The 16,062-nt window shown below is 49.8% G+C and overlaps 1 pseudogene; it reads left to right on the top strand.

Moving 5' to 3' along the window:
- LOC146870373 (putative E3 ubiquitin-protein ligase MARCHF10) overlaps positions 1–16,062 on the top strand; it is a 422,534-nt pseudogene that overhangs the window by 75,959 nt on the left and 330,513 nt on the right.

Here is a 16,062-nt window from a genome sequence, read left to right as displayed (position 1 = left end):
TTGAACTCGTGAAATGAACACTATGTTCCAGCATGCATCTTAATAATTGTTGCTTTACACACACGCCCATCGTGATATGCAAATGAATAAAAACCGGAAATGCAGGCATGTGAGCTTTCGAATGCTGTTGTTTGTTCAGCCCATGAGGAAGGGGTTTCTGGAACCTTGAAACGCGTCGGCATCCTGATTAAAGAGTGGAACATTTAAGGCAGGCTGCATTCTTACAAGCCGGAGGGCAGAGTGACTTTGAGTGCGCTTCCAAAGCGTCAGGGCAATTTGAGGAATATATATATATATATATATATATATATATATATATAAGAACAGTCCAGTTTTGTGACTTGTTAATGAATGAGCACAGATCTTACAGCAGATATTGAATTCTGGCTTTCCATTCGTTGCAGGTACAGAGACACCAGGTCTAGGGGGCAGTAAGGTACATTTCGGGAACAGTGACTCTGTTAGTAGGAAGACTTACTGCAAAAAACCTACATCTCACTTCTCCCAGCCGAACAGAGATGTGAAAGCCTCTGAGGAAACCACCAGAAGCAGAGGTGATGTCCTGCAGTTGCGGAACTGCACAGCTCCATCATCATCATCAACAGGCTCTCAGGCAGCCAATGACTCTTCGCTGGTCCAGAGCAGCAGGCCATCATGTGCACCTCCAAACTCATTGGGGGGCAATGGGTCTTCATTCAGTCCGTTGAGTGGGCTTACTCAGGAATCTCCTAAAACATCAGTCTTCAACAGTTCCTTTCAAACCCGGACCAGTGTTACACCGCAGGCATCTTCATCCACTTTCGAAGCCAATCGCTCTCTATGGAGTCCTGTGAGCGGATCCTCTTGTGCACCTCCAAGATCGCCAGAAATAAGCAGGGCTTCAGTAAGTCAGCTCAATGAGCCGACTCGTGCGCCTCGAAGCTCTTCAGAGGTCAGCGGTTTCCCACTGAGTCTATCGAGTGGGCAGTCTCATGCAACGGAAGCTAATCTTTCCCCATCGATTCTGCTGGGAGGCCTACCTTATACACCGCCGCAGTCAATGGAATCAAGAATATCCCTTTTCAGATTCCAGGAGGAAGACTTTTATCGCTCGCTGAACACTGCTTTAGCAACTGAAGACACCACTGACACTTACCTGTTGGCTGATGATGATAACCTTTCTATTGGTAGTCCAACACCTCCCAGCTCTTCAGATGGGAATAGCAGGCCATTCCAGACATCTTCCTCACAAGTCACCTCTTCTGACGCTGGGGGGAGTCGCCAGAATCCTGTGTACGTTAGTATGAGGAGAGCTAAGCTGTCCAATGGGACGTCAACACAGCTTAACATGGCGCCTATCGCGGGACCCCATGCTGCTGCAGGCCATGAAGAGGAACGATCATGGTGTAGCCCAAGAACTGATGACGTGGAAAGTCACCGTTTTGGTCCTCCTGTTACATCTGTTAGGAGGTTTAACTGTGGCGAAGGGTCAGCAATTGGTGTTGGTTGTAATGTTGGGCCCTAGGCCCTCATGCTGGGTAAAGGACTGACACAGGACACATGGCTAGTGTAGTGGGAATGGCCACGAGCACGTGCACTCAGCCACTTTTATTAACCTCGTCACCTGACCCAGTGACGTAGGTGGTGGGTGGGTGTGCAGTGGATCACATACAGATTGGAACACTAGAACGTGTCCATGCTAGGACACTACATCCCTCCCAATTTTTAATGACGAAAACCCAAAGTCAAAGTTCAACCTGTGGGAAAAGAAAACCCATACATATGTAAGACAGTGACCAAAACTTCTGTAGAGTCTCTTACGCCTCCCCTGCTTGGGGTCACAGACGATGTCCTTGTCGCGGAGACCACCAGTTCACTGTGGCACCAGCCATGGGTGCTCGATGGATCCAGTCTGTTGACGACTCTGCCTTGAAGTTGTACTCACGGTCTTTTCTTCATTTTACTTCCATGGCGACAAACGCAGTTGAAGTTCTTGTGGTTCACCGCTAGCTGTTGCCGTTCATCTTTCCGTCCTGTCCTCTTCTTCATCTGTGGCGTGTATTCTGTTTTGGCAAAAGACGGATTGGTTGCAAGACACCCCTCTCACCATGATGCCTCTCTCGCAGGTGTTCCCCTGCCACAGGATATACCTGAGGCCCTCTTCATCAGATCTGTCCTGGGTTGAGTGTCCTGTATCGTGTTACTCCCATGCCGATAAGAGCGGGTGCAGAGGAGACGACCTCAGATTCCGCAGTCAGACCTGGAGGGTAGCTGTTGGCTCCTGTCTTTGCGCGCGATGTCTTCATCCTCCTGGGACCTTTGCTGAAGGGCGGCTGATGACCATCTCTCGTCGCGGGGATGCTCTCTCTCACTGGCATCCCTGAGGCCTTTGCCCCTGAGTCACCACGGCTGGCGTTGTCCAGTGTCCGCGTGACCCCAAAGGTGGATGTTCCGAACGGTCCGGCCTGCTCACCTCTGCAGATCCCAGGTGGGCTGAAAGCATCGTCAAGCAGATGGTCTTCTCTCCGTGCCACGGGTGTTCTGAGGACATGCTCTCCATGTTCTGGCACTTGTCGCCTTCCTTATCTTCGGGGTGTGAGTAGTCTTGCCACACTCCTCTCTCTTTCCTCGATTCCTTTCTCCGTGAGGGTGTCGAGTCACTCTGACTTCTCCTTCTTCTTGCAGTGGCAACCGTGCCACTCAGATCTTTCTTTCCCCTTTTCCCTTTTGGTGGCAGACGTGCCACTCCGATGTCATCTTCCTTCTTTTCTTGTAGTGGCAACCGTGCCACTCCGATATCTTCACCTCTTCGCTTCACGACCTACTCTGGACCGTTTCTGTTCTCCACTTGGTCTGGCCAGGCTTCTACATGCAGCGCGCGCACTCTGCACGTGTTCCCCCTGGTCTTGTCCTCGTCCGAGGGCACTCTCTCCATCTTCCTCAGCATTCCGAGTTAGGGTCGTGACCTTCTCTTCGTCTTCTCCTTTTCACCAGTTACTTTGGTTGTTGAAGTTCGTGGGGCCATACTCTTGGTCCTCTTCGTTCTTCTTGAGCTTCTTGGACCACTTGACGGTCCGCGCTGCCGATCACTGGCAGGATACCTTCGGTCTTCCGTCAGACCTTTGTTTTTCGTAGATTCACTGACCCGTGCGTCGGTCACCTCCTCGTGCAACCCCTGGCGGGTTGGCTTTGTGGTGCGACCATTTGGCTGGTCGTAGATTCGCTGACCCGTGCGTCGGTCACCTCCTTGTGCAACCCCTGGCGGGTTGGCTTTGTGGTGCGACCATGTGGCTGGTCGGCTTGGCCTTTGTGGTGCGACCATTTGGCTGGTCGGCTTCGAGGTGCGTCACGTCGTGTGACTACCTGTGTTCACGAGGTGCGCCACGTCGTGTGACTACCTGTGCTTGCTGAATTGTCGAGCGCTGGTGCATGCTTCTCTTCGTACCGTCGCGGTACATCTTCAGTGTCGCGTTGCTCCTTATTTATTTATTTATTTATTTATTTAGCGATTTGTAGAGCGCCTGGTAACCCGAAGGCATCCCCGCGCTTTAACATTGTAGAGACCAGAGGGGACAGGCGACCTTATTTTGGGAACAGCAACGTTTTTAATTTTTTCCGGAACAGGAGATGGCTGGGTTCCGTCCTCAGAGGGCGAGGAAGTGAATTTCATCCGGAGGAGACTTTTACAGAAAAGCGACGGCCGCCGGTACGTGCCTTCCTGTATCTAGGGACGTTGGCCAGCCGCTCATTGTCCGAGCGTAGGGATCTGGGGGCTTTGTAAGGGGTGACCAGGTCTCTCAGGATAGCAGGGCCAAGACCATTGAGAAGTTTGTGTGCGGTGCACAGGGCCTTAAATTCTACCCTTTGTCGAATAGGGAGCCAGTGGAGGGCCTTGATCGCTGGTCTGGCTGAGGCTCTGGAAGGGAGATTCAAAAGGAGCCGGGCAGCTGCATTTTGCGTGCGCTGAAGTTTTGCCATGGTGGCTTCCGGAGCTCCTAGGTAGACCATGTTACTGTAGTCTAGCCGCGCCAGGATCCGACCTTGGACCAGGAGTTTCCTAGATAGGGGCGGAAGTAGTGGAAGGATCTTGCGGATGGAGCGCATGAGCCCGAAACAGATGCCTGCTGTTTTGACTGCTTGAGTTTTCAGCGACAGCTCGGGTTCCAGCCAGACTCCTAAGGTCTTGATTTCTTGTTTCGGGGTGGGAACTTCCCCAAAAACATCTGGCCAGACCGATGAGGGGATGGATGTCCATTGCTTGCCCAGAAGCATGACTTCTGTCTTTGAGCCGTTTAGCTTGAGCGATGACTCGCACATCCAGTGGTGAATTTCCTGGAGGCAATTCAGTAGGTTGTCTGGGTGTTTGTCAAGGTGTGAGAGAGAGACGACCAATTGCGTGTCGTCCGCATAACTTACTATCTTGATCCCGAAGGGGGCGACGACATCCTCAAGGGGGGCCATGTAAGCATTAAACAAAGTGGGGCTTAATGAGGACCCCTGGGGGACTCCGCTCAGGAGGCGGAGGGAGGCAGAGTGTGAATTGCCATCCCATACCTGGAACGAGCGCCCTGAAAGGAAGGATTCTATCCAAGTAATCGCGGAGCCTTGCGCCGTGGGGTTTCTTGTTGTGGTGGCTTCTTGGCGCCACTGGGTGTGCTTCTGCATCCTTAGCCGTCAGTGTCGGATACTTGCTGCGCCCATCCTCTTCAGTGGGTTCCTCTCCTGTAGGCGCTGCTGTGTACCTTCCGCGTCCGGGGTACATCTGCGCTGAGTCCGTTCGCTCTCTCTAGGGTTCGCTCCACTTGATGCGGCGACAGCGCAGTCCTTGCTGGGGTGGATGTGGCTTGACACCGTTTTTCTTTCTCCCTCCTTGTCGCTGTGGGATGGCGCTGCATCCCTGTGGCACACTGTCTCTTCTTCCTTGCGCCGCAATCCGTCTGTCTCCTGTGGCTACTGGACTTCCTTGGCTTGCTGCAGGCTTGTTTATTTCCCCATCGCTGCAGTACCACCAGTGGCCACTAGATCGCAGTGTTGCTTTGCCTTTCTCTCAGCTTCAACCTTCTTTGCTGCTAAACTCTATGCCGTGTTTTCTTTCCATTTTTTTACAGGCTTCACTCGTGAGTAGGAGAGCTGGAGCCACAGCAGAACACAGGGAGCAGGAGACCGCCAGACAGCAGGTAAGTCCTTTTGCATTTATTTTTTTAGAGGCAGGGGGCTCAGGCATTGCCAGTAAGCTGCACAGAGGACAAGGCAGCACTCTGGTGTGCGCGAGTTGGGGAGACATGCTCCTTTGTCACGCTGGGTTTTCCCAGCATATTCGGAACTTTTCCATGCCGCCGTGGGTCCTGTGAGGTGGGGGCATGTTCCGGACGGCCGGTGGCGGCCGTTCTTTTCTTTTGCGATCGCCCTCCCTGCCCGCGGCAGCTCCCTGCAGTCTTCGCGCGACAGGGAGGGTTTACCAGCATGTCCGTTACTCTGCGGAGTAGGCACCCGCTAGTAGTGCCTGTCTTTCTTTCACTTATTGGCGGCGCTGGCCGCCTGCGGTCGCGTACCGCTGCGGGTGGGCTCCGCTTTCACTTTCTGTTCGTCCCGCCCCCGCAGCAGGTCTCCTAGCTTCACGGACCGCGCGCGGGGGGGGCTGCTGGTGCCGCTTCACTCGGGTGAGCTCCGCCTATCTCTTGGGGCACCTCGCACTTCACCGCGCTCATTACAAAAGTCGCACTTCGATGCTGGTGATAAGGGTTGGCGCTGCTGCCGGAGCCTGCCCGCTCCTTTCCGGGCACCATCAGTGTCTCTGCACGGGACGGAGGAGTGGACAGCTACTCCCGTCACCGTCCCTTTCGCCACCGGCTCACCTTCTCCTCCTACGCGGGTTGGGCACCCGCTACGACTTTCGCCCGTTTGGGGTCCCTCAGTCGCGGCCGATGCGGGTGGGCTCCGATCGGTCCGCTCTTTGTTCGGGGCGATCCCCCACCGGGGTGAATGCAGCCACGCGACGGGGTCGGGGTGGGCACTCGACTTCCGCGCTTTTCCCTCCGGGGCGGCTTGCACGCCCGCAGGTCTTCGCGGTGGTGCGGGGTGGACTCCCGGTCACCGCTTACGCCCGGGGCTCTTCAAACGCCCGGCGGCGATCAGGCGCTGTTCTTGCCTGCTGGGGGTTCACACGCAGCATTTCTCTCCCCCTTATCGATCAGCTGGGCTGCTGCACGCACGGGCACAGCCCCCTCGTCGCCAGTGTAATGTTCGGCCCTAGGCCCTCATGCTGGGTAAAGGACTGACACAGGACACATGGCTAGTGTAGTGGGAATGGCCACGAGCATGTGCGCTCGGCCACTTTTATTAACCTCGTCACCTGACCCAGTGACGTAGGTGGTGGGTGGGTGTGCAGTGGATCACATACAGATTGGAACACTAGAACGTATCAATGCTAGGACACTACATCGGTGACAACGGAAGAGGGCATGAAAATGGACGCAATGAAAGCCCAATTTCTATTGGCGTCTCTCCTGCGAGCTCGACAAACAGTGCCCAAGGGCGTCATTCCGATTTCAGAAACCCCAGGCCACCGACGCCCTCTCCGCCGACAGAGGTGGCGCCATTGACCAGGTTCGTTGACACCAGTTATTTGGAGGCTGCAGACACGAGTGCAAACTCAAGGCCCAGTGCTACAAGGAGGCCCCTGTCTCCTATCAGAAGCAGGTTTTCATTCACATCACCCAGGAACCCTGACCCCATGCTCGATACAAGCGTGGCCTCTGGGTTTGGAAGTCCGCGACAGGGACGTCACGGGGGCAGCTGATTTGAGAGTTCATTTCCCATGGCCGCGAGTCATCGAAACTATGAGGATGTACCCCCAAACTCCGAATCTTCCCACTCGACTTCCTACCCCCACAGTCTTCACATGAATCTAACTCAAGAATCTCCCGCGAGAAGCTCGTTGCAGGAAACCCTACCGCTTGCCCTTCTGGCCATGGTGCTGAACCACATCTCACTCCTGCCCCCAGTAGCCGAGAAGGAGGCCAGCAAACCCAAGGCAGACCCCGAGAAGCTCAGGCGGCTGAAGGAAAGGTGAGAGCTTTCTGTGCCTTTCATTTTTAGGTCTCACCTGAGACAGCGCTTTAGCGCTGCTCTGGCGAGACTTATAGTAAGCGAGTTTTGGAAGTGCAAACAGTGGCTTTTCAGGCCTCCAAATACAGTGCATGTGCGCCGTCCGGGCGCGCGCACCATTTGGAGGCCTGAAAGCACTCATTTGCTTTCACTTTCGCGGCCCACACGGCCGCTTTGAAGTGTGAGCGCGATCGCGATCACTTACATTTCGCGGGCGCTTTGATGTTCTCAGTGAGCCGCGCGGCCACTGCGAACATCAAAGCGCCCGCGAATCAAAGCGCCCGCGAAAGACACGCCCTCCCCTTCGTTTTTTCGTCCCTGTTATATCCCTGTAGATACCCCCGTTACCTAAATCTGCAGTTCAGTCAGATGGGGCTCTGGTACATGAGACGCCCACAAGCGCCCTGAAGCATTACTTCTCTCAAAAACCTGCAAAGAAAGCTGTTGGCACTGAAGAGCGCACAATTATCAAACCGGCAGATAAAGAGGCAAAACATTTAGCAGACGCCTCTCGAAACGGAAAGTGCCTCCTTCCTCTCGGCTTCATCGCATGAACCTCTGTAAATGCTAAACAGGCCTCCATTGCTGCAGTTTTAATGGAAAGCGTTTCTCTCTCTTTAACGCGGCTGGCATATTTCTGAAGTACTTTGTATGGTGCCGCGAGCTCCGGTAAAATCATGCGTGTTCCGTCATTTGTTTTATAGAGTAAAATCCAGTGTGACATCTGATTTGTTCACTGTCTGTAGTACATATTTCGTGCAGCAGTTCCTAACATGTAAGACACTCCTCTCTGCCACTTGAGCTCACGATCCCAGCATGACTTTTACACCTGATTTCATGAAGCGCTTACACCTGGCCTGCAGCGCCTACCAGACACGTCAAACGCCAGGCAGCTATCTGCAATGTCACTTTCCACTTGTGTGCGATATGGCCAATGCCTCGCGCTGAGGGGTGTAAGTTAGCAGCGCCTCCATTAGTAACTGCCTCCGCGCCCTCCCTCCCAGGCCTGCCAAGTTCTCTCAGCCTCGAGTGGGAGCTAAAAGCCCCGCTGTCGCCTCTTGGCAACGTAAAGCGAGATATCCCCGCACCAGGGCCTGTCCGCCGCTTCCTGGAGTGCCTTGACGTTTACAAGACGGGACGCAATAAAAGCATCCTTATCCATAACAGATAAGCGCAGCGGGCTTTTCACTTGTTCCACAACTACTTTTCAGCATTCCTACATATCTAGCCCAGAAGACAACAAGAAGACGTATTTACAACTATTCCAGCCAGCTCGTTATTGCGATTTCAACCCTACTAGCAAAGTAGCATATGTCGTCATCTGTGTTTATTTTCAACCACCGTATAAAACATCACTTAAAATCTGGCCATTTTAAACATTATTATCGTGAAATTAGACTACTTTGTCAATTTTGCGCAACCACAAGCTAGTGCAGGTGTAAATTTGTTATAGTCAAAGTCTGCTGTCACGCTGAAAATCGTTTAATTGCTAACTGCACAGTTTTATTTTTCTATCATTTTAGGCCACCGCCAACGCAACTGCACATACAAGACCATGGGAGCCTTGCTTTAATTTCTCGCGTCACTCCATCCCTTACAAAATTAGCTCGCGAGGTTATTTTGTACGTCACGTGCCAATCACCTGCACTAAATGAGGCGCACGTGCCAACCCCCTTGACCCTTCATGTAGGATGCAGCAATCACAGTTACATTTTGTGGAAGGGAAAGAAAATTAGCCGTACGCAAATATTTTCTAATGCCCGAGGTGAAGACTGCAGGCCCAGGTGGGTTATGTACTGTAACCAAATTACAAAATAAAATCCAAGATCACGCTAGAATAAAAAAGATATCCAGGAATCGAACCCTTGAACGTTTATTACGCCGCATATCTCACCTTTAACTAAAACACAACAAATCAAACGTGTGGTTTCATTCTGAAATCTGAAAGCTGCGTGTTAGGCATCTTGACGTGACCTGTGACAGAAGTGTCAGGGTAATTATTTGTGATATGAACGAGACAAAATGCTCTTGCGTGTACAATAAATCCAGCACGTATTGTTGGTGTAGTTACTAGTGGAGTGTAGGCCTTCTTGCACTGTGATAACATGAGTTGCTTTCTGTGTGCAGCTGGTACTGGGAGGCGGATTTGTGGTGCCGAGACTCTGTTGCGGTTACTGGAAGTGTGAGTTTGGGCTCCTTGGTGAGAAGGGTTGGGGCAGGAGTGTCGGACTTTGTTCACTTTGAATGCAAGGAGCGTGCAATTGTGTTACCTACCCTAAAGGGAGAGTCGTACCGTTCCAACACGGGGCGCTTGTTTGCTATATCATAACCTATAGGAGAGAGTTTCGTAAGCCAGGGGACGTAGCTCCGTGTTAGAGCGCATGCGTTGTATGAATGATGCCCCGGGTTCAATCCCCGCATTTCCAGTTGGTAATTTTTTTTATTAATTAATTCGGAGCTCAGAATAAATATACTTATATTTTTAATTTTACCCACCGGAAATGTGACATTGTGTTTCAGTGTTTGTGAGAGAAGTGCAAGCAGTGACGTCCTATAACAGCCCTCGAATGCTTTGGATATTTCTGTTCTGTGATGATTTATAGCGAAAGGAAGCGGACTTGACTAGATTAGAAACACTGCTCATGTTTGGTATGAGATTAAGGTACGCACTTCATTTGTAAAGCGCCACAATACTGCTGTGTGTTGTAGGCTCTTCACAAGCGGCATGCTTTTATCTTTAACTTGCAGTTTCAACACTGCATCTCACTGTGGGGTGCCTTCCCTCCCACCACCAAAGAAATGCCTGTAATACAGCAGAAACAGTCCTCTGGTGGTCTCAATGCTCCGCACAGGCCTTCTGGAACTTTGCTTCCATTCGCGTTATAAACCCTCCCCCACCCTCCCAGCACAAACGCAGCAAAAACACTCCTTCAGGGGTCTGTCCATGCTCCAAGCAGCCCTCCTAAAACATGGCTCCCAAGCTCTACCATCCGCCTCACCCGGTCCGCAGATAGTCAGTTGCTTTGAGTGGTGTCTTTATGTCACTTTAACAATCATTTCCACCTCTCGAGGACACTGTATGCTCAAATGAAAAAGCTGCTCAAATAAACCTAATCTGCTTTAATGGGTTACGGGCTCCTTTTAGGCAACAGGGAGGCTTAAAATCCCCTTTAATTTCTGTTAAAATACCAGGACCCTCCCCCACCTGATCCCTTCCATTTCACTCTACAGAGATTAGATCTGGAGCAGGAAAGAACACGCTAACGCCCCCCCCCCCTTCATTACCCTACCTTGTTGTTTCCATCAATATGTACAAGTTGATGAAAGCCGCATATACAGCTCCTACCAGTGATAACGATCTTAACCAAGAGGCGACGTTTCTCTGTATTGTACCACTGCAGACTCCACATCAAACACATCTACAAACTATTCAAACGTTTCACACCACTCCAGACTTCTTGGCGCATCATTCGGTCTTCTTCCGAAACCAAGGTGTGAACGCTTTTCAAACACATTCAGCTGAAAGGGTGCCACGGCAACACTGATAACTATCTCAATTAGGAGGCTAACTTTCAGTTTATTGTAGGATTGCTGTTTCCTTTCACAGCAGATTCCTAAACAATTTAAACTGTTAGGCCACTCCAGACTTAGTGGCACACTGTTTTTTTTATCCTTTCTTTTTTTCTAAAACAACGTCTAAAGTTAATTCAATGCCTTTGCTAGTTTTCATTTTACATTTTGCTTACACAAACATTTACATGTAAAAATGCAAGTGCAGAATGCTTTACTCACTATTTTGCTCGCATAGTAAACATGAACTCACCATAACAAGCATTTGCAATGCAATAGGTCTCGCAGTTGTTAAGAGTTTGAGCTATTGGCACTGTAAATGGCAATGCCTTTTATTTATGTGTGGGTTTTTAAAACATAAATAAAAGGCATTGTCATTTACAATGCCAATAGCTCAAACTCGTATAAATGCGAGACCTATTGCATTGCAAATGCTTGTTAATTAAAGTTGTTTTCTGTGCTTTAACTGCAACTTCTGCAATGCTGACATAAGCAAATCTTAAGTACAGCGAGAGATGCAATTTCAAATTACACACCTAGTCTAATGGCAACTCGGCATTGCTTATTTTTTATGAGACTGGCTTTGAAGATCAGTGTGAGCATAATCTGTTCCCATTATGTCTTTTTTAGTACATGTCCGTGTTCTTCCATTTCCACCGCTGTAGCGACATCTTGTGGCCGTTGGTTTATTGAACACGTTTCCGGCTGTTTATTCTGAGCTTTAGGCGAAATTGTAGTAGTTGGTATTATTATTATTTTTTGTGGTTGCAATTTTATATAGCGGTGACACGCCCCGAAAGCATTAGAGCGCTTTAAAACAGCATGATACATGGGTACCGCAAGGTACAGTTACAATAATTACGTTCCGACATTTGCATAGGTAGCTGCGGCCAGGACAAATGCAGCCGTTGGGCCAGGGGATATACACGGTTCAAGCACCAATTAAGATGGCGGGGACACACAATGAAGGTAGTTCGTCTCCTGGATAGAGTACTTAGGTATGGTCGAGGGTGATTAACCAAAGTGTCTGTCAAATAGGAGGAGATTGAGGTCCTTTTTCGAGGTGCTATGCAGGTGTTAGGCTGAGGGAGGAAGGCAGAGAGTTCCAGGTTTTTGTGGCACTACCAGTGAATGCCTGGCTCATGTACGTTCTTAATTGAAGGTGGAGGGGTCCCAGAAACACCGATTGGGCATTTCTGGAAGCCCTATTTGATCCAGAGATTTTCAGTTTCACACTTAAATAGAAGGGTGACGAGGAGTGCAGCGCTCTGTGGGTAATACAGGCGGTATTGAATTGGGCCCACACTTTAATGGGAACCCATTGGCGGGTTAGCAGGGCCGGGGAAATGTGGTCACATTTCTTGAACCCTAACACAACGCGTGCTGCTGCATGTAGTGTTGCTCTCAGTGGACCTAGATACACTTTGGGAATGCCTGAGAGAAGGGCAATTCTGTAATCTAGTCTGGAGAGGACGGGAGACTGCACCACTGTTTTGAGGACTTTTTCTGGGATCAATTGTCTGATGCCGCACAGCTGCCTGAGTTGGTGTCATGCAGTTTTGGCCATGGCTATGATGTGGCTGTGGAGGTTTACATGATGGTCAAGGGTAATACCAGGAGATCTGACACTCTGGCCAATCAGTGGTGTAACAAAAGTTGAGGGCCCCCCCTGCAAAGTACATGGAGGGGCCAGGGTACTGTGCTGAGGGGGGCCCCCTGAAGCTCGGGCCCCCCTCTCACCATGGTGGCCTATGTTACGCCACTGTGGACAATGGTAGGGCAGCCATCCAGGGTGACAAATTTGACCATTCATTCCTGTACTGGCGTTTTTGCTTTCGGAGGTGAGATTAAAATAAATTCAGTTTTAGTTGAATTGAGTTTTAGATGATTGTTACAAATCCAGTTTTGAATGTTTAGGAGCGTCATTGAAAGGAGGGTAAGGTCTTCAGGAGAAGAGATTTTCATGTATATTGGAGTGTCGTCAGCATACAGGTGGAAGAGAATCCCAGCGTTTCTGAGAATCACACATAGTAGTTGGTACAGGTTTAAGAGGGTTGGGGAGAGGATCGAACCTTGAGGGGGGCCCTAAATGAACATTGACTGGTCTCGAGAGCGAGCTGCCCATTTTCACAATTTAGGAGGGGTTCATTAGGTAAGAGGAGAACCAATTGAGGACAGTGCCTCCATAGCCCATGCATTGTACAAGAGTGTGAAGGAGGTTCAGATGGTTGACAGTGTTGAATGCAGTGGACAGGTCCAGGAGGACCAGCAGGCAGGAGTTCTCTGAGTCAAGGATTCTAAGGGAGTCGTCGACTATTTGTAGGATCGCAGTTTCTGTACTGTGGCCCTGGAGGAAACTTGATTGTAGAGAGTCTAGGAGGTTGTTTGTTTGAATGTGCGAAGTGAGCTGGGAAGCAACACATCTTTCAATGACTTTGCCTAAAAATGGAAGCATGGAGACTGGAAGGTAGTTGTTCATGTTGATGACACCCTTCTTGTCCATCTTACACCAGATCTATAGTACAATTCTGGCATAGCGCACCGGTCCACCCCAGGCACCTAATATTTTTAATGTTGATTAAAAACTTAAATGTGGCATGGTCATTTGAAGAACATCAGCAAAGAAGACATCAGGAATAAACGGCTCTGGCTTGTGACAGTAACTCCACTGGGCCCTGCACAGAGTAAGAAGCTACTGTGCACGGCCACTGATGTATATACACTGATATATATTAGTGGGCCGTGCATAGTGGATTCTTATTTTGTCTCTTAAAGGGACGTCATATAAAAAATACTTACCAGTAATCTTCATTATCCCGAACTAGAGTCCTCCTCATCCCGGTCTTAATTCTATGAGGAGGCGTGCCTCTTCCGATATGTCGCTTAGAAAGTGTTTGTATGATGTTTATTGTAGAACCCACCTGCCACCTCTATAGCAACCCTCCTGCCCTTCCACTAATGTTTCATAACAAGTCGCATTGAGGCATGAGAAGCGAGGGAGGGAGAATGAGATCTAGATTGGGACGGGGAGGGCTATGTTTTCGGATAATGAAGATTACCGGTAGGTAATATTTTTAATTAGCCCAAAGCCCGTCCTCCGTGTCCTAGGCTTTACTCTAGGAGGAAATACAAAAGCATACGCCATTCCTCAGTGCTCAGAAAACAACCAAACCGACTATAAAAGTGAAGACATTACATTTAATATTTCATAAAGTCATATAGAAGAGCAAGAGCACTATTCCTTCATAGCAGATGTCAACACTCCCAAACCAAAAATCAAGGACTTGCTGAACCCCAACTTATAATGTTTTACAAAGCTACTTTCTGACCACTAGGTCGCTGCTCTGAAAATTTCAATTAAGGATACTTCAGTTATCTCTGCCCATGAGGCTGCAATCCGCTTGGTTGATCTTCCCCAATCTGACCCAAGAGTTGTAAGTGCATGACATCATGTCAAGTCAAGTCATGGATATTTATTGAGCGCACATATCACCCGGGGTCTCATGGCGCTTGCGTGGACTCCTCTGAAGCAGAAAGACAGAAGGAAAAGGGAACAAAATACTATTAATGGTCAAACAGCCAAGTTTTTAATTCCTTGCGGAAACAATTGTGGTTTATAACAGAGAGTAGATGAGGTGGAAGTTTATTCCAAAAGGTAGGGCCAGATATGAGAAAGATCTCCCGCCATGTCTGGCGGTACGGACTCTGCATGGAGTGAGAAGAAATTTGGTACTTTACCTTAACGTCCTAGTCGGCTGGTACCAGTAGAGTTTTTTCACAAAATAGCTAGGCCCGCTTCCGTGCATGCGCTTATGCTCTAGACAGAGAACCTTGAAGCGGGTATGCTTCCTTATAGGAAGCCAATGAAGATGCTTCAGACTAGGCACTGATGGGGATCTAGAAGGAAGGTTCAGTACCAGTCTGGCGGCTATATTCTGCAAGACCTGGAGCCTAGAATAAAGTTCTTCATTGATCGAGGCCATCAGGGCGTGTCAATAAGGCTGATGATCAGTCCCTGACAAGTGGCTTCCTCGATTCGATTGGGATCCATTGAAAGATTTTTTTTAGACTGCGCATGATTCCATAACAGGTACCACTTACCTGGTTTACCTGATTTTTCATCGATAGCTGGTTGTCAATCATTACTGCGAGGTTCCGCACCACTGGTTTTGGGGAAGAACAGGGACCCAGATTTTGGGGTCACCAGTCGTTAGACCAAACTTTGAGTGGCCTACCGAAGAGAATGACCTCAGTCTTGCTGCCATTTAGCTGGAGATGGTTCGCACTCATCCAGCTATCGATGAGTATCATGCAGTTTTTAAAATGAGTCTTTGTGTCAAGGGGATCCGGTCCTAGGATGATCACTAGCTGGGTGTCATCAGCATATGACACCACGTCAAAGCCGTAGGATCTGATCACCCTAGCCAGTGGTGTCACATAGAGATTGAAGAGCATAGGGCTCAAAATCATAAGCCTTAAAAATTGTATGCTTAACCCATTGTGTTCAACTCAGGGGAGGCGCTCTAGAGCGCATGCGCTGGGTCAGCGGCTTAGTTGTTGAAACCCGCTGTACCACGGACGCATATAAAGGCACCTGACGTCGCGACCGCGCTACGATTGCCCGAGGGGTTCTGCCCTCGTAACGACCGAGCGAAGGTCACCTCCTTGAATTTAAATCGTTTTAACAACTTTAAAACCTATTGCTGCTTTGTTTTTAAAATTGAAACTGACGCTTGCTGCCACATGTTTTAACTAAATACTGAATTGCACAAGGGGAATTGTGTTCATCTCAGGGAAGGGGCTCTAGTGCGCATGCGCCCGGTCAGCGGTCTAGTTGTTGAAACCCGCTGTACCACGGACGCATATAAAGACATCTGATGACGTGGCCGCACAGCGGGCGCGCGCAGAGGGCATGCCGCCGGAGCGAAAGGCAAGCCCGTCTGCGACCGTCCGCGCCAGACTGGGCCCAGGGGCCAGAACCCCTGCATCTCCAATCCCAGACCATCTCCATTATACCAGCGCAGAACTAAAACAATTAAATAGAACCCTTGAGCCCATCTGCCCCCACTCCATCTCACTTGAGGAACCCCAGGACAAGTGTCTTCATTGCCAGTATGGATTCCCCTCACTTGCCCCTTCTTCATCTCCCGCAGCGAAAACTCTCAAACTCTTCTTGCTCAACTGTAGATCTGTGCCAAACATATGACGGAGATCTCATTATTACTAAAAGACTCAGAACCAGACGTTCTGTTTCTTACGGAGACCTGGCTCGCCCCAAGCTCAGAGCCGGACATCATAAAAGCGCTTCCCCCGGGCTATCTGATCCAGCGTTCAGATAGATCAACCGGCAAGGGTGGTGGGATCGCAATTATCTACAAAGACAACATGATCTGCCGCCTGTTGGGT

The sequence above is a fragment of the Triturus cristatus genome, chromosome 1_1, assembly GCF_964204655.1.
Source record: "Triturus cristatus chromosome 1_1, aTriCri1.1, whole genome shotgun sequence".
Lineage (NCBI taxonomy): Eukaryota > Metazoa > Chordata > Amphibia > Caudata > Salamandridae > Triturus > Triturus cristatus.
Note: the sequence above shows the minus strand (reverse complement) of the source record. Positions and strands in the feature narration are given on the sequence as shown.